The sequence below is a fragment of the Sarcophilus harrisii genome, chromosome 4 (assembly GCF_902635505.1).
Source record: "Sarcophilus harrisii chromosome 4, mSarHar1.11, whole genome shotgun sequence".
Lineage (NCBI taxonomy): Eukaryota > Metazoa > Chordata > Mammalia > Dasyuromorphia > Dasyuridae > Sarcophilus > Sarcophilus harrisii.
This window is the reverse complement of record NC_045429.1, coordinates 207,826,438-207,844,809: the sequence shown is the minus strand read 5'-3', so window position 1 is coordinate 207,844,809 and position 18,372 is coordinate 207,826,438. Positions and strand designations below refer to the sequence as shown.

Sequence of the window (18,372 nt, the reverse complement as noted above, 5' to 3'; positions counted from 1 at the left end):
TAATTTGTCTACTGCTGTGAACTAGGAATTTATGGCCTTTCAGTTTTTAAACTATTTTCTATTTGGTTCTGCATATTTTGCTTTGCAGTGCTTGAATAATTTTACTTAAGCACTGAGTCAGAATGATTATGAGTTTAGTAGTTATAAATAATACATTAGAGTTTTTAAATTATATATTCTCATTCTGAAAATGATTAAATTGTTTTTAAAGAATTCAACAAGAAACTAACACTTTGTCAATGGCAGCAATTTTACAAACACTTTTACAAGTCATAATCTTTTCAGCTTAGTAGAGCACATCCAGATAAACAAGACTCAAAGTGTGTTCCAAATGGTTGTGAAGATTTACTGCTACCTTTAATGTCATAATTTAACAGAGAAAAGTCCATAAAATGCCTATTGCACTTTTTCATTTAATTTTGACTCACTTGCTTTTGAAAAAAATTAATTTGATTTTAAAACTAATTTTAATTTATTAATGCTCAGTTCTAGTTTAAAAAGCTTTGAAAACATTTTTAACAAGTAATTTCAGAGAAGCAAAAGAAATTATTCAAATAAAGAACAAATGTAGACTTATTCATCTTCTTGTAAATTTGAATCAGTTCCTTGTAGAATTAGGAAATGATTTTCATATAAGCTTTCAAAGATTTTCCCCCTTTTTGTGCAAAACCTTTTAAATTTTACATGAGTATCTTTATTCTTTGTTTAATTATGAACATTTATCCTCTCCAGAGATCTCATAACAATTTTTTTTCATAGTTTGTACCAAGTGTCAGATCTCAAACTGTACTACACAACATTAGTATATTAAACAATTAGGTACACGATATACAAACTTTTTTGGATAAGTACTCATTATTTGATTAAAAAAAAAAAAAAAACTATTGAGAAAATTATACAACAAGTTGAAACAAATTAGATCACTTTTTAGTTTTACTTAACTGTTTCACTTTGTTACAAGAGACATTTCATGATGGAGCAGTCTATACATGTTTTTAATGTAAAAACAAAACCCATCACTAAAACTTAGGAAAAAAGAACAAATACAGAATTTCCCAGAAGCAATTACTACTGAAACACTTAACTAAAACCAAAACTACTAAAATTGGGCTTTTTGCATAAGCTGACTATTATTTAGATATAATTCACATTGAATCTATCAATTACTCTGAAATATAGATTAGTCATAGCATTGGTCTTAGTGGGGCAGCCTGAACTAGACAAGTCAAACGACCATCTAATTTGTCATTATCTTTTCCATTTGCCCTTATTAAGCAACCCATAACCCTGAGCACAGGAGCCTCGGGGATTAAACTGTATCCCAAGACATTGTTATGGAGAAGCAATCTACTTTCTTCATTCCCAGCAACAACTACTGATGAACTTCTGCCAACAGGTATATGAGCTATAAAGCCCTGGGAGTGTCAGCCACCTTCCAGGCCCCTGGTCCTGCTTCAAGTATAACTGTCATCTGTGAGAAAATAACTTCTTCCTGTTGAGGGAGGCAAATCAACCTAGATAAAGCAGTTGGACATACCAAGGAAGAAGCCAGACATGTGGAACCACTACTTAAATCTTGTAGACCCTGATTTAGAGTTTGGTGCTTGTAATCATCCATGTAAGCAGCATCTGTGTACCCAAGTACCCCTTTTACTCTTTCCACTCCTGTGGAGACACTGGCTCTGGGCTATGGGAATTTGCCCTGAATGCAATAAACAGCTAATGAAACCTCAGTGCCTTGAAACCAGAACCTGTCAAGGGCCTCATCCCTTGTAGTACTAGCTTTGGAACTACAAAACTCCGAATTCCCCAAAAGCTAATGAACAAAGGAAGTGAGAAAGGAGATCATGTGTATGGGGGGCTGTGCACCAGTTTACTGAGCTTGAAGAAGCACAGCATCCAGTTAGGATGCCCAAAAGTCATTTGGAATAAAGATCTAGGTTGGAAAACCATGAGTTGTCCAGCATGGAAGAAGGCTGAGAAGATTTTCATATTCATAACCCGAGGAAATTTCATAGGAGTGAAAGTAAGCAATAGGGGAAAAGAACAAAAAAAGACTGAAGCTATCAAAGATTGCAATTAGAAGAAAATATGAAAGACTGAATATAAACATAAATCAACGGGGAAAACTAATAGTAAAAAAAATACGACTTCTGGATCTAGTAATTGAGTTCAGGCATCTAGGAATAAATACTGCAAAAACAAACTCTTAATGAGATGGGATCCTGTGGAATTTGAAGTGAAAATAGTACTATAACAAACTGTTCCTTATTGCTTCAAAAGAGAAGTAACAATTATGAGCGAAATTTACGGCCTGCATAGCAAAAAAATATGGGCAGAATAGAAATAATGGAATATGCGATGGCAAGCCTCACCACAGAAATATGAGAGACCAATAGTTTAAAAATGCAAATATACAAGTCAAGGACAATCTTGAAGAGGAGCCAAAAAATCAGTAACATTAAAAGCATGTGCCCTCACTACACAAGCCAAAATGCTAATCTCAAAGACAAGATGAGTAAAAACAATCTTGAGGGTCCCTGAAGAACAAGACAAGGACAAAATTTTTAATGTCAGAATGCAGGAATGAATGGAAGAGAACTGCCCCTAACTTCTTAACATAGAAAGTGAAATATCAAAAGAATTCAGTTTGCCTTAAGGGGAAAAAAGGGCTTCAAAGCTCCAAGGCATACAGTGGTTAAATCTGACAGTTCAGTTCAGAACCAAGTTCTCCAACAATCAGAAGATTTGAACTAATAAAAGACCATTTTGTATAATCACTAGAAAATGAAAGAGGGATAGATAATGTGTTCTAAGAGCAATGGAACTTGATATGCCACTCAAGGTGACAGCCTGCAAAACTGAGCTTAACCAAATAGGGGGAAAGATGGATGTTCAGCAATAAAAAAGCGGTTTTTATTGTTGTTTTTTTAACAAGAAAACCAGAAAAGAAAAAACTATTTAGAAACACAGGAGTGAATAATGAAAACAGCTAAGAATAGCAGCAACCACAAAGTGACAGCAGAAAAATCACTGTGCTTTTCTCAATATACCACAAGGACATAGGTGAAAGCAATGCCAATTGGAGGTAACAGCAAAGAGACAATATAGACAAGATTGGTAATATCCTGGTTACATGTGAATCATTGTATCTTTATAGGACTACATTACAACATGAGAGTATACATGAAAGGAGAAGAGGGAGAGGAGTAGTTGAAGGAGAGGAGAGAAAGGGAAAAATAAAGGCAAAAAGGGGGAGACAATCTAAATAATATCAATAGAGGAAAAAGAATTGCCAAGATATTAGGAGACACTTGTCCACAGCAATCTGGCAGAAATTTGACTTAAACCAACATCTTACAGGAGGCTCCACAACACAATTCTAAATGGACATGATAAAGATCATTCTATATAAAAATTAGAAAGAAAGCTCACAGCTGGATAGGAGATATAGTTTTAAACAGGAACAGAAAATTACAAAAAAAATGTGTACTTCAAAAAACTTTATGACAAGACAAAATTATTGCATGTTGGACAAGAAGGAAAGCAGTCAAATAGGAAATAATACTTGGAATCTAAAATATATAGTGTAAGTCCATAATTACACAATAGATAAATGATCAAAATAGAAAAAACAGAACTGTTCTCAGAACAGCAAAGTATTCATAACTACAAAAAAAGAATGCCCTAAAACACTAATAAAAACAAATGCACATCAGAACAATCCTGAGTTTTTACTTCACATCCTGTAAATCAGCACAACATGAAAAAAAAAAAGGCAAGACTTATGTTTAAAGGGTTGTGGAATGACAGGCACACTAATATATTATTGTTAGAGCTATGAAATGATAGTCATTTTGGAAAGTAGTTTGGAATTATGCAAATAAAGTGACTAAAATGGCCCAAATTTTTGAACCAGACTCCATTACTGGTTTTATATCCACAAAAAACCAAAAAAAGTCCCATATTCTGCAAAGTACATATAGCAACACTTTTTGTGATAATTAAACATTATCTCCAAAATAGATCCTTAATAATTAGAGAGTGACTAAACAGATTTCAGAATATAAGTTAATGGAATATTACTGTACTGTTAAAAATGATGTGTGAGATGAATACAGAGAAAATGGAAAGATCTATATAATTATAATGCACAATGTAAGTAGAACCAAGAAAACAGTATACAGAGTAACTGCAACAGTGTTAAGTGGAAAGAACAAAAAACGAAAATAAGTGTGTGTAGCAAAATTACAGATTGATAAGTACCTGAAAGAAGAGATATGTGAAGACACCCTCCAACTACACTTTTTTGGAGGTGGGAGATCCACAAGTTTCAGATATTTGCATGTTTTCAGATTTTTTTTAATGTATTGATCAGTTATTCTGATTTTTTTCCTCTTTAAAAAGTTCTATTTGTCATGCAATGGTTCTTTGGCAAGGGTTAAGAGTTACTTGGGATAACTATGATGGTGAAACAAAATATCAATAAAAACTTGCTTTTTTAAATGGCTTAAATGTACTAGGCATACTTAAGCATTTTGTTTTACCTTTTACCATTTTGTTATAGTCACAGTTGCAAATTTATATTGTTTTACCAATTTTTAAAAGCTGCTTTTCCAGAAGCTGCTTATTTATATGTTTCCATTCTAACTCGGCATAACACAGTAGCGAATACAGTGAACTTGGAGCCAGGAAGAACTCAGCACAAATCTCACCTCAGGCAACTTATTAGCTGTATGACCTGAGCAAGTTAATGCCTCTGGGTCTCAGTCTCCTGATCTGTAAAATGTAGGTTTGGGACTTGTATTTAGGTCCCTTTGTAGTTTAGCTCCTCTGCCAGAGACCTTATATTGAATTTCCTTGATAATTTTCCTTCTCTAAAACCACTGCTTTACTGAATTGTCCTTATTGAAATTTATACAAAGTAGACTAGAAATATTGGTAGCAATTAATGCAAGTTTAAATAATGTGAAATTCCACTTAGTGTGAATTATAAATATCAGGTCACATTTAATGAGTTTTAAAATTTAATTAATGTAATGTGAACTAGTCAAAGGTTTTAATTTTAAACTGCCGTGAACTTGCCTACTGTCATGTGAATATAACATGAGATTTGCAAACAGCTACAAGGAATAGTGTTAGGATGATAGAAATGGAGAGCCTTTTCCTGTATGAATTGAAGATTGCCATAAAAAATTAGTCATCGGAACAGTCATTCAGACAAAAACTTCACATTGTTTAATGCCCTCAATAAGAACTAGGATATCTTGGAAGAGAGAGAGCTAGATGGCATAGTGAATAGAATGCCAGTCCTGGAGTCTAGGAAGTCTCTCATCTTTCTTAAATCAAATCTGACCTCAGACACTTAGTTATGTGATGCAGAGTAAGACACCAAACCATGTTACCTCAGTTTGCTCATCTATAAAATGAGCTGGAGAAGAAATGGCAAACTACTCTAGTGTCTGTCAAGAAAACCCCCAAAGGTGTCTAGGGTTGAACATGATTGAAACTCAAGAATTTGGAGGACAGGAGAGTTTAGGGAGTAGGGATTGGGAAAATGAGTTCTATTTTTATATATGCTGAGTTTTGAGATGCCAGTAAGAAATCTTTGCTTAACAATCCTGAGGTTGAAATTTGGCACAAGCATTCATTGATCATTCCATTCATGGAAGGAAATCTGCTAAATAATGCAATTAAGTGATTTATATTTACATGTTTTCCTAACATAAATGAACATATAATGGAAATAATAGAACAAAACATTGACAATTAATCGTCTCTTTAGAGCAAACTCAAAATACTACTTAATTGCTGTTTAACTGCTCTTCAACTGTTCTGAAAGATGTGATAACATGCTTGATGCCAAATAAAATCAAAATGGTTTCAATTTTATTTGAAACTGGATGCCTAATATTGTGGAATCCATTAACTTACTAATACCCAAGAATTTAACTTAGGTCAAAATTAAGATCTAGAAAGGGACCCCAAAGGATTTTAGAAATCGTATAGTCCATTTTCTTCATTTTTACAGCTGAGGAGTCCCAGAAAAGAGAGTTCTTGGCCCAAAATTAGATATTAAATTACAGCAGAGCCACAGACTTAGGACTGCCAATTCAGTGCTTTTTCAATCACTACATTGTGGCAAAATTTATCTTGAAGTTTTTACAGTTAATCTATTTCAAAGTCAAATTATTTTTTCCATTTACGCAAAAATGATAACAAAAACAATAATTATTAATCATTTGGTCAGTGATACTATCCATTGTGGCCCATTTGGCCTGTTTGGCTCTCAGGAAGAAAAACACAACACATATTCACAAGTATATTTTCATGGAAAGCACTCCCTCCTTGCCTCTACCTCTTAAAGAGTATCTAGTTTCTATATAGATTTAACTCAAGACTTTATAAACTTAGCTACCTTCTGCATGAAATCTTTCTTGATTCCCAGAGTTAGTAGATTTCTGCCCTGCCCAATCTCTTGTGTGTATGACTATATTCATACACTTGTATACATTATATGTTTATATAGCCATATACATTCCCACCCACCTCACTTAAACTGTAAATGTAAGTTGTTGGACTTTTGCCTTTCATCTCTCCAGCACATGTCATAATCCCTGAAACATAGACACCTAATAAATGCTTTATTGATTAGTTAATAAACTAGTCATGAGTAATCTAGAAAAATTTACTGTATGTGGGGCAGCTAAATGGTACAGAGGATAGAGCACTGGTCCTGAAGTTAGTAGGATCTGACTTCAGACACTTAACTGGTTGTATGACCCTAGGCAAGTCATTTAACCCCAAATGCCTCAGCGAGAAACAAAACAATTTTCTAGTGCACATACAATAGTTTTAAAAAGAAAGAAATTTTTTGATATGTTCTAGCTATATCCGACCACCTGCCCTTTGAGGAAATATGACCAGAATGTTTCATGCACATTATGCTCTCAAAGTAGCACTGTCATAATACAATTGGGTGGGTGGGGGTGGGACAAAGGATTGGCAACAGCAACTACCTACATCTGTCTCCAGCTAGGTATATAAGTTTCCTTGGTTATCATCCACTTAGGAAACATTCAAACCACTCTGAATGGAAGCCAACAAGAGTAATGAAGACTGATATCTGGTAAGCTATTTATGAACTCTGTTGTTTTAAAGCTAGATTTGATTTGGTTCAGGAAACTTTTACTCTGTAGACTTAAACCTGTATTTTATTTTTCACTATTTTGGCCATAATATTCTAAAGATAAAAACACTTTCAAGAAATTAACTTTGTCTCAGTTGTAATGGAAATGATCTGGAGAGAGTGAGCCTGGAAATATATGGGGAAATGGGATAGAAGGGAAATGCTCAAATCTAGAAATGCCAGTGTCTAAGACAATTGAATACTGACGTCCTTCCCTCTTAAAATGCCCTTGCTGTCATACAAAGATGATGCAAAGGCATTGTAAAGAAATGTCATCTTTATTATATACTTAGCACTTTATAGAACAAAAGGGGCCATTTAGAACCTTGATATAAAATAAGCAAATTGCCAGCCCCAAAAGTCAAATTATACTATACTGTAGTTTACAAAAGGCTTTCTTAATAACATTTCTGTGATGTAGTGAATGAATGAGAAAACAGCTACTGAGTAATTACTATATGCAAGAACTGTGCTAAGTATAAAGAAGCATCAATTTCTATTTTTCAATCACAAGTTTATTGAATCTAAAATTTAGCCATTTAGTCCAAGAAAAATTCCTTGTATTTAATGGCATTAGTGTCAGCCGTTGAGGATGTAAAGATAAATATGAGACATTCCTTGCATTCAAAGGGATAACATTCTAATAGGATATAGTATATTTTTAAATACCATTAATTTTTATATGTGGCACATACAGGATCAGTGGATGACAAGTTGGGTCCAAAACTGAACATGAGAAGAACAGGTCAAATTTTCTTCAAGAAATGGAAAAATTCCTTTAATGACCCCAAACCTTCAAAGGACTATTTTTAAAATATCAATATTTTAAGGTGTTATATGACTGGTAGATGGAACATAACGGTGTCACAAATAAGTAATACAGAATATGGACAGAATAAATATGAAATAATGGTGGGAATTAGGAAAAACCTTTTAAAAAAGAAAATACTTGGAAAAAGGCAAGTAAGAAAGGAAAACATTTTGTAATATCCTAACTAGTAGTCATGAAAAAATCCCAAAATGTGGTTCATAGAACACAATGCTCCAGGTGTCCTGATCTGACTAGAGCCAAGAGTACAGTGGGACTCTTCCACTTTCATTTTGAACACTTTGCTTCCTTAAATTCAGTCAAAGTTTAGAGGAGCTTTTGTAGAGAAGTTGCAACTTAGAACATTACTATGAAGTGGTGCTTCATAAAACCACAAGTCTTTCAAATATATAGCCCTGAGCAAGCAATGTAAACATTTAATTCTCCATTTCAAGAACTGTCCCTTTTCGCTTTTTGATTTCTGGCTCCTGCTTAGTCTAGGAACTCTTTTGGATTTAGAGTCTTAGACCAGGACCATCTTCAAAATTCTTGCCACTGTTGTGATATTGATGCCGGTTCAAGTTCAGTAGCTTCCAGATTGGCCCAGAAACTCACTATTCCATCAATACTTTTATCCAATGCTATCTTTCTGGCTGTGTGGCTTCTTATAGTCCTGGAACTCCCAAGTCCTTGGGAGTATTGATAGGTGTAGGGGCTGAACACCAAAATATATTGGGAGTTTGGGATTGGTATCACAAAGTGTCTAAAAAGAATTTAGACACAAAGTGTCTAAAAAGATTAGATTATCTTCAAGTGTAAAGTAGTTATGCTATTGACAATGGTCTAAATTCCAAAAGGGCGTTGGCCATTAAGAAGGGAGAAAACAGCATAAGGCAGGTGAAATTCCTAATGAACTCACCATTGTGGTGCTTGATGAACGGACTAAATTCCTAAAAGGAATTAGAGAAGAAATGGGGTACCAGTAAGTTCTTTTGTAGCAGAAAAAATAACCTGGAGGGTTGACTTTTATAGCTTAGCCTTCTGATTGGCTACAATAACTATGGAGTCATAATTTTGTCTGACAGGAATTTAAAGGCACTTTGTAACAAAGGTCCCTTTAAGGGCAAGATAATCCTGTAAAGGCTTTCCCCAGTTTGCCTGAAGAAGTAGCTGTAGGAATTTAATTAAAATTCAACAAAAGCCTCCTGTCAATGTCCCTCCTTAAGGCTTATGTAGTTACAAAGGACCTGGGTTGGTTTTTTTGTTGGTTTTTTGCTGCATCCTATCATTAACAGGCTATAACAGACTTCTCTCTAAAAAAATTCAAATCTTTGTTTATATTTACTGTTCACTTTCTTACTACTTAACCTCTTATGATCTTTCTTCTGTTCCCGTTCTTAATAAAATTATTCTCTCAAAGGCTGCCAGTAATTCCAATGGCCTTTCCTCACTCATTCTCCTCCATTTCTCAGTGATTTTTGAAACTGTTGATCATCTGCATAGTACTATATTTTATGTTTTTGGGGTTTTTTTGGCCTCATTTAACCTTGTTGCCTTAAACACTCAAGCTGCCTCAAACTGAGACCTAGAAAAAAACCTTCCCTTAGAAAAGATCTTCACTCTAAAAGGCCAAGGTCTCCCATTGCAACCAGGCCATCTTCAATAGCCCTAAACAATATCTTACTTCTGGATCCAAATGGCTCTAAAAGGAGTTAAGGATTCTAAGAGGTATACATAAGGAGGAAGTGAATTCCAGGCAAAGACATAATTAAGGTAAAGGCATTCCTTTATCTCTAGCAGTTGGACCTCAAGTTCATTGCTTTGGTTATGGTATTCTACAAAACCAAGAAAAATTCAAAATGGCACCTGCTACATATGAAGCTCTTAGCTGCTAGAACCCTAACCCCATCAAATTATCTTGTATTTTTTTGGTATTTGTATATGTACATATTTCCCCTGATAGGCTACTTTAGAGAGGTTTCATTTTTATCACTATCCTTCCAGCCTACCCCAGTGCCTATCATAATAGACAATAAATGCTGATTGATTGATTGTTTTCCCGTGCTTAGATAGGTTGATCCTCAGACAATCTTATCATTGGGATGATAACTTTTCCAGTTTGGTAACCTGCTAGAAATTGTCCTCAAATGACACAGCCATCCAGAACTCTAGATCAGCTTCATATTCCATTTAGGCATTGGCAATAGGACTTCTGTGAAGAAATTTAATGTTACTTAAAATATGCTTCATAACTTTATTCTGAATCATTCAATCTTCCTAATTATCTCTATTTAGTCAATGTTTTCAATATACCAAAGTTAAATTTCAGTGAAGCCTCATCATCCCAGTTTTATTTGATCATAAACACCATTCCAGGATATTTTAAGGTATATTGTAATGCCAGAGAAACTGAGGCAAGACAGAGATTGGTTTTCAATCTTTTTAATGTGGAGAGTTTTTTTTTTAGGCTAGCCAGCTGAACAGAACTCATGTTCAAAAATCATTTGGCCTCAAGGAACTGAGGCAGGCAACTTTTATAGCTAACTAGGGTTTACAAACAGAATAATCTGAGTATACAATCTTATAGGGGAAACAAAAGCAGATAAGGGGGATGAAGACACTGGATGAGCAGACAAGCCATAATTCCAGGAAAGAATCATAACTTAATCCTGACAGGATAAGGGTCAAGATAAGAAAGCTGGGGTTACAGGAGACAGCAAGGCGAGGAGCAATACTCAAACTGAGGGGGAAATATCCTAGAAAGGATTGAGATAATGCACCTGGATTTTATTATACAATGGAATGTAAAGGAGCTTCAAGCTTTTTCCTAACTCAATTCTCCCAGTCTTAATGGCAAGGAAAAAGGGGGTGGGGGGAGTATAATTTTATTCAGGGCATGACAATTCAAGGCATAAAAATGTTTTTCTTGTGATAACTGTAAAGGAAGGACTTGTCTTATTCTGATCATATAGATGAGAAAATTGAGGCTAAGTGGTTATATCATGTAGCCCCCTATCCTAAAGCCCAGTGGTATGGGGCTCTTTATCAGTGGATATAAAGACTTTGCCCTGTGTAAAGGGTGAGGCAGAATTGGTAAAAGGTAAGAGCTTCAGTTCTCAGCCAGTTCCCTTTTGGGGCCTCTTCAATCTGATACTCCTGCCTTCCAATTTTGAGAAAAGATGGAAGAGAACAACTCCTCTTGAGGTAGCTGAAATATAAGACTCTGGGAAAACATAAAAGAAGCAAGCTGTCTCCAACATGTCCCCAGTCCCAGATTGCAACCTTGGGGACTTAGGGGTGTTTTCCCATGGGTGTAATCTAGGATACTCTCTTTTGGTTGAGTTGTTTTCTCCTTTTGGGAAAGCTTTTGGGAGAACTTCATTCTATATTATTTAGCATTTATTATCCTATGTATACTTCCTCTGGTTTCTGTTTTGCTATGATTTGGATAGAAAGGTTTTGGGTTTTTTGTTTTATTTTGTTTGCTATTAGTCATGTATGTTCACTGTGGAACTGGTCTTAGATGACAAAAAGGGCCAAGCCTCGTTTGTAAAAATTGTGGTACTCCTCCCAAAATGACAAAGTGGTCAAAAGTTAGATGTAATCCAATCATATTCCCTAGACAATCATTTAAGGAAATAGATACATATGCTTCCAGGCCTAGTACCCCTTTAGTCTGAGAAGAGCAGGGTGGTAGACCCCAATTCTGTTATGGGAGCAACCTGTTGATAGCTGCTGGGTGTTACAGGAGCCACCTGTTAGTGACTGCTGGGGATCTAATTCTGACCAGCAGAATAGGTCCCTTTATTTGAAAGGATAACAATACAAGGAGACCAAGAGGCAGTTACATTCTCTGATCTCTCTGCTTTTCCCTTTTGCCTCCAATTTATTTCATTCCCAATTCACAAGCAACATCTGCATCAGTAAAGGCTGATTTGCAATTCCCTTCAAGTATGTTATTGATGGGGTGAACTCTGAAACTGTGTCCCCTTTGATATGTAAAAGAAGGGAGATTTGGGGTCTCGGACTCCAGAGAGTCTGGGAGGGGGTATACTTTCCAGACAAGCCTTTTCTAAAATAAGCGACTCATTCAATTGGAGATCATGAATAACCCCTCCATTGATCTTTTGGGGTAGCCAGATCCCTATTCAGGAAATTCCAAATTCTGGGAAAAGTCTTCAAAATGATTTCATTAAATTGGGAAATCTTGATCTGATAATCAGCTCAAACTGCCTGCCCTCAGCCCCCCAGATTTGCTCATAAAATAGGTTTCTGTTAATACATTCTTTGCAAATCTTATTAAGAGATCTGTATGCTTAGAGAGAGCTTCTTAGCAAAAAAATAAAAGTTCCTTTTGCCATTTAGATTTCAGGTTCCTGATTTCTTTCACGTTTGACCTGTGCCTTCTACCAAAAAGGGGATTCTCACAATTCTCTACCACTAGAACCACATCATTATGATTCACAGCTGTGGGGGTTTTTAGAGAATTGTCCTGCCCCTTCACACTTAGGCATGGTCCTTAACACAACTCCAGTGTTTTGCTTCCCTTTCTGGCAAGAATAAAAGACTTCCTTTGAGAAGGGTGGAGGAAGTAGAGATTTTCTGCCTCCCTTCAAGCCACAGACAAGGACAGTCTCCTTGCAACACATAGACCTTTCCATACATGGGGACCACATATCTTTGCTACAATTACAGGAGATAGTCATACAATTAAAAGAACTAGAATTAGAATCCAGACAACCTCACACAGTGGAACAAAATAAGAAAAATCCTAGACTTAGAATAGAAATATATGCATCTAAATAGCTCTGTCTATATCGATCTACATGTCTCTCATGTCTATATCTGTCATCCATCAGAGTGAACATGGTATATAGAAAGCTGTCTTTAAAACCAGAAAAATCAATGCTCAAGTTTTCCTTCTGACCTATGATGGTTATGTGATCCTAAGTCAGTCATATAAAATAGCCTTAAAGTCAGTTCTCTTAAGATTATTGAAGATACCTTTGGTAGAGGGAATTTCCTCACCCAGGGAATTGTTGAAACAATGAACTCACATTTGATTTTCTCCTTCAGTTACCACCTTTATTCCATGCCTTATGTTAATATATGGTCATGGAGTTGGACTCCCCGAATTGTGGTAGGAACCCTCAAAAAGATAATTTCCTGAGAAGAGTCATTTCTGGGCTCAAATGTCAAGATTTCCTTAGGACCTGCTGGAGAAGATGTAGGAAGTGAACAGTAGGGAGAAATCCTCCAGTAGGGATCCCCAGGCTGGATTCTGATCCTGAAGGAATTATTTTAGTATGACTGCCTAATAACCAGTGTCTTCTAGTCAGCCATTTCTATCATACAAGCAGAAAAGTAATTATTTTTAAAACAATATTGTACCGAAGAAGTCTCAAGGTTTACACCAGTGCATGCTACCTTTATTATTTTATGCCAGTTGTATGTAGGGGTATGTGGGTATGGGGGTTTATGGTATATGGGTTTATGGGTACAGGTGGATGGTGGGTAGTTTTCAGCCAAAGCTTTTAATTTATCCATCTGGCTGAATTCTCCTTTAGGGATGTCCTGCATGGGATTTGCTATTCACAGTGTGTAAATATATTTGGGCAGGGAGTGGTTGTTCAGCTGCAGAGTGGGAGTTAGTTCTTTACATGTCACAAGACCTAGAGAAAACAAAGTGACGCTAAATTCATGTTTCTCCCACAGAGCTGAAGTTGGAGGATACCCTCAAACATCCCTGGCAGCCTGATCTGCTTCTTTTGGATTCAATGTATGTATTTGTTGGAGAAAGAAAAAAAATCATGGTATATAATATATTCCTAATCTTTCATCCTTTCATAAGACACAGTGTGAAGCTGCTTGCATCAAATGTGAGTCTTTGGGTAAATTCTTTCCTCCCTTGTTTGTGGGGGGGAATTGCATAAATATTGTTTAAAGTATCAGACATCTTCATGAGATTTCCAGAACCATTTTAGCCAAAGCTCTGGCTGATTAAATAGCTATAAATCTGAAGTTTTCTATTGCAAAACTTAGTAAAATATTGTGACCAATAGCTGCTTGTTGGTATTTAGTGTATTCAAAAGAGATCTCTTCGTATGACTTGTATTGATCCTGTGAGGATGGGACAACACAGCTTATAAATAATGCTTTACAGTTGTATTCTGAGTTCCTGAAGTGGTTCAACATTCTGAAATGTGCTCTCTTTATCTGAAAAACATCAGGGATTTTGGATTTCTCTTTCATTTTCCTAAATGAATGAATCTATCTTCTAGTCAAATTGAAGTACCTCAGGGACAGTAGTTATTTTGTTATTATTGTATTATCATAATCTAATGTGGTATCTTGTATATAGTAATGCTTAATAAATACTATAAATGTGGTAACCTTCAGGACTCTTAGAAAAAACATACCATTCCATTCTTTGAAGGCATTCACTGATTTGAAATTTAAAAAAAAAAAAAAGTATGTGTCCTGTCTTCAAAAAAAAAAAAAAGTTATCCAGTATTCAGAAACTCAAAATAATGAAACTGTTAGTAACCCTGAGTTATTTTTCTAGAGATGTTCTATGATCTGATGTTCCATGGCCCATACAGACAAGCTACTCCTACAGTGATAATTCTTGAAGCAAAGAATAAAGCAGCTTATGTGTGGAAAGATCCATACCACACATTTCAACTTCCTCCTCCACTCTTTGAATCATATACCTCTTTTCTATCTTATGATCCATCTTAAGGTCAAATATAGCTATTTCTATTTGTGTTTCTTAAGTGTGGGAATAGCACAAACATTAATAAAATATAGATTTGCCATAAATAACAAGTTATTTGAGGTATGATTTCATATACCCAGCTATGTCCTTTTCAAACACTGGCATTTCCTTCATAGGCAAATCTATAGAAAGTAATTGAGAAAGTAATTGACTACATAAATATTGTAAAAGTATGTCTTAGGCAAAATAACATATTTGTTATATGCTTAAAGCTAATCCAAATCCCTTGATTGAGAGGAAAAATTTGTATGTATGTCTATTCGAATTTAGGCAGAAATAAGGGACTGGTTTCTTAATGTAACATCACATTACTGACATTTCTGCTACCTCACTTTGTTAGCTCTGCCAACATTGTGGTAAGGCGACAATTTGTGTGGGGATTTTAAGTTTAGTAGGTTAACTTCCTTACATAGCATCAAGAGTAATTGTGTTCAGGAATATTGAAACACAATAATGTTTGTTTTCAGTCATTCTAAACTTACGAGAAATACATTTCTTTAGAGAGAGAAGAGCCAAATACTTTGTTGCACATTGGAATGTCAAAGTCAGATGTCATTTAAATCAGCTTTCATTTCAGTGTCTTCATTGCCTTCCCCCCTTATTTCCTCTTTCTTTTTCCCAATATTTTTTAAAATTCTTATACTTGCTCTATGACCTTGCCTGATTCCTGCTACTATACACTTAAGACTTTGAGGACTTCCTATTCACCCTACACTTAAACTCTCTCATGTAGGTCATCTCCAAATGTGTGAGATCCTTGAGGAGAATAAATTTGTAAATTGGAGGACCCAGTGGAGAATTTGCATGACTTTATCTAGTATTGTTCAGCAATGTGGGAGAAGGAGCCAAGAAAGTGGATCATATGAACGACCTGGGGTTTAGAATGGGCAATGGTAATAGAATAAAGATTTTGCTGAAATGTCTATTTTAAGGAGAATTCACACAAGGTAAGCAGTCATGGGGAAGTTGGAAGAAGCAAAGCAAGGACATTTTGGAGGGCTTTTTAGAAAACTTTGGAATCACTTCTATGACACAGGAGACATTGGTAAGAGACAATCCAGCATGGAATGCCCACATCAAAGAAGGCACTGTGCTCTATGAGTGAAGCAGAATTGTAGTAGCTCAAAAGAAATGAGATGTGAAAATTTAGAGACATCTCTACACCCAATGTTTATGTGGATTATATGTGCTCAATCATCTTCCAAGATGGTGTTGATCTGATCAGCCAATCTGAGGCACACTGTACCTTGACTGCAACACAATGGCAAAATGACAGTGATGTCATTTGGGTCCTCCTAGAGAACTAAGTACAGCAATCAACCAACTAACTAGAACAATGGTTAAAAAAAAAATTAAAAGGCTGATGACCCCAGGAAATGATTGAATTCTTAATGATAGGTCAAGATCCTTTTAGAGAAGAAAAAAATTCTGTTTGCAGAATGTGCTGGAAGTAGCTACATTTTTCAAATGTTTCTTTTACATATTAGTTACTTTGAATCCATAATGTTGGATTAATTAATGTCGTCTCTGGAGAAAAAAACTTTTATTTAAAAGACTCATTTTGATATCAGAAGAAAGACTGATGAGAAATTGAGGGACAGAAAAATCAAGGCAACAGGTATTTAAATACTTATTATGTCCTAAGCACTTTGTTAAGTACTGAAGATACAAAAAGAGGAAAAAATAGTTCTGCCCTCAAGAAACTCAGTATTTAATAGAGAAACAATATATAAGTAACTCTACAAACTAGGTACACTAAAAATGAGTTGGAGATAATCAGAAGAGCCAAGGGGGTGCAGGAGCCAGCTCAAAATCAGCCAATTATGTTAATTTTTCAGTATAAGCATTTTACACTTTGGCAATATGTAAACATTACAAATTAGAATTTGGTTTATTTTTTGGTTGATTGTCTAGATTTAACAAAAGTGATGGAGAAAATGTTAATAATGCAATTAAATTTAATTTAATTGTCATGAGCACACTTTTTTTTTTCCTGTAGAGCCAATTGTCAAACTTTCACTGGCACACCCCTGTTTACTAACACATACTTCTAAAAGGCATTAATGATAAAAACAAAACCAGAAAGGCTTCTGGTTGAAGATAAGCTTTTAGTTGGTACTTGGAGGAACACAGAGAAGTAAAAAAATAAAAAAGTTATTGGAATAAATATGCTATAGGCATAATGTAAGTAATTTAAGTATTGGATATAAACAGAGGAAATAATGAGTATTGGGCATACAATAAAAAGACCTCAATAAAAAATAGGATTTAAAGACCTCTTGGTCAGTCTGTAAATCTATTGAGCAAAAAAAAAAATAAATTTTGTTGTGTACAACTTGACCTACATCATCTTAATGACTGGCAATTATTCAGCCCAGGTCACTTTAGAAAAGAGTCCCAATAAAGGATATGGACTTATATGCTCAATGTGATGTGAAGTTTCAGGTTAAAGCTTTACATTTCCTCCATCCCTTTGCCAACAGTTATTTGCCTACATTAAAAAAAATAACAAAGTATTACATTAAGTGTATAAAGCTACACCCCGAATCAGCCCAAATCCAAATTTCATATTTGTCAGCAATAAGATGTTTTGAATTCACCAAAAAGATCAGCCTCTCAAATGAAGGAGTAACCTCTTAGAGGGCTTTATTTTCATTATGCTGATCTGGCACTAATCCATTTTGAACTCAAGCTGGCTGCTACATTAGCAATGCTTTGAGAAATTCATTTCTGCCTACACATTGTTAAATTTCTACATACCAAAAAAGGTCATGAGTTATGTTTTCCAGCAGGGCATTTTGTACTCATAATTTTAGAACTAGAAGGACCTTCAAAGCTTGTCTAGCCTTCATGTCCCCAAGTTTCCATATCATATAATTCAACAAGAAGATATCCCCATAACACCTGATCACAGCCAAGGATGACACAGCTCTTTTTTTGACTTTAGATCAGTATCATTTCACTAAATCATGAAGTTTTCTAAATGTTATCAGTTTTATTTTTGCAGCTAACATTATATTTTTAACTATCAAAACTTGAGACATTTCAATATACAGACATTTCAAACATATTTCTAATAAGGGGGAAAAAGCAAACTTTTTATAGCTTGAAAATAAGAGAGGAAATAAAAAATGTTGACAGGCCCTTATCGCAATAGTCAGAATAAAATATAGATGGGCAACTTCTCTCATCAGCTTGTTTCATGAATTCGAAGAAGATGATTATAAAACAATAGCCTCCAGAACACACATCAGTGTCAGAATATATGAAACTCAATATATTATACTGTTAGAACTGACTCTGTTATATCAGGGAAGAATTATGTGATATGTGAAATTGTATTTATCACTCCTATTTAAATGAGAAAGTTTTTCCTAACAAACTTGTTTAGCTCAGGATGTCAGATTCAGTTTTAGACAAATTGTAAATGCCATCCTTTTGGTGTGTGTGTGTGTGTGTGTGTGTGTGTGTGTGTGTGTGTGTATAGGGAATTTATGCCTAGGCGTTGTCTTGCATTCTCATTGCCAACCACTGATCAAAGGACTTCTATCTCTGGGAAGGGAAACTTCAACATTAGTACATTTGAGGACAATTGAG

At 35.2% G+C, this 18,372-nt stretch overlaps 1 protein-coding gene across 4 annotated transcripts in view; it reads left to right on the top strand.

Moving 5' to 3' along the window:
• The first annotated feature begins 7,004 nt into the window (after positions 1–7,004).
• FHL5 (four and a half LIM domains 5) overlaps positions 7,005–18,372 on the top strand; it is a 65,073-nt gene continuing 53,705 nt past the window's right edge. For 2 of the 4 annotated variants that reach the window (XM_031964501.1, XM_031964502.1), the window contains exons 1-2: positions 7,022–7,129; positions 13,713–13,776. The gene's annotated coding sequence lies outside the window, so the exon portion shown is untranslated. The other 2 variants (XM_012549223.2, XM_031964503.1) reach the window with 2 other exon arrangements.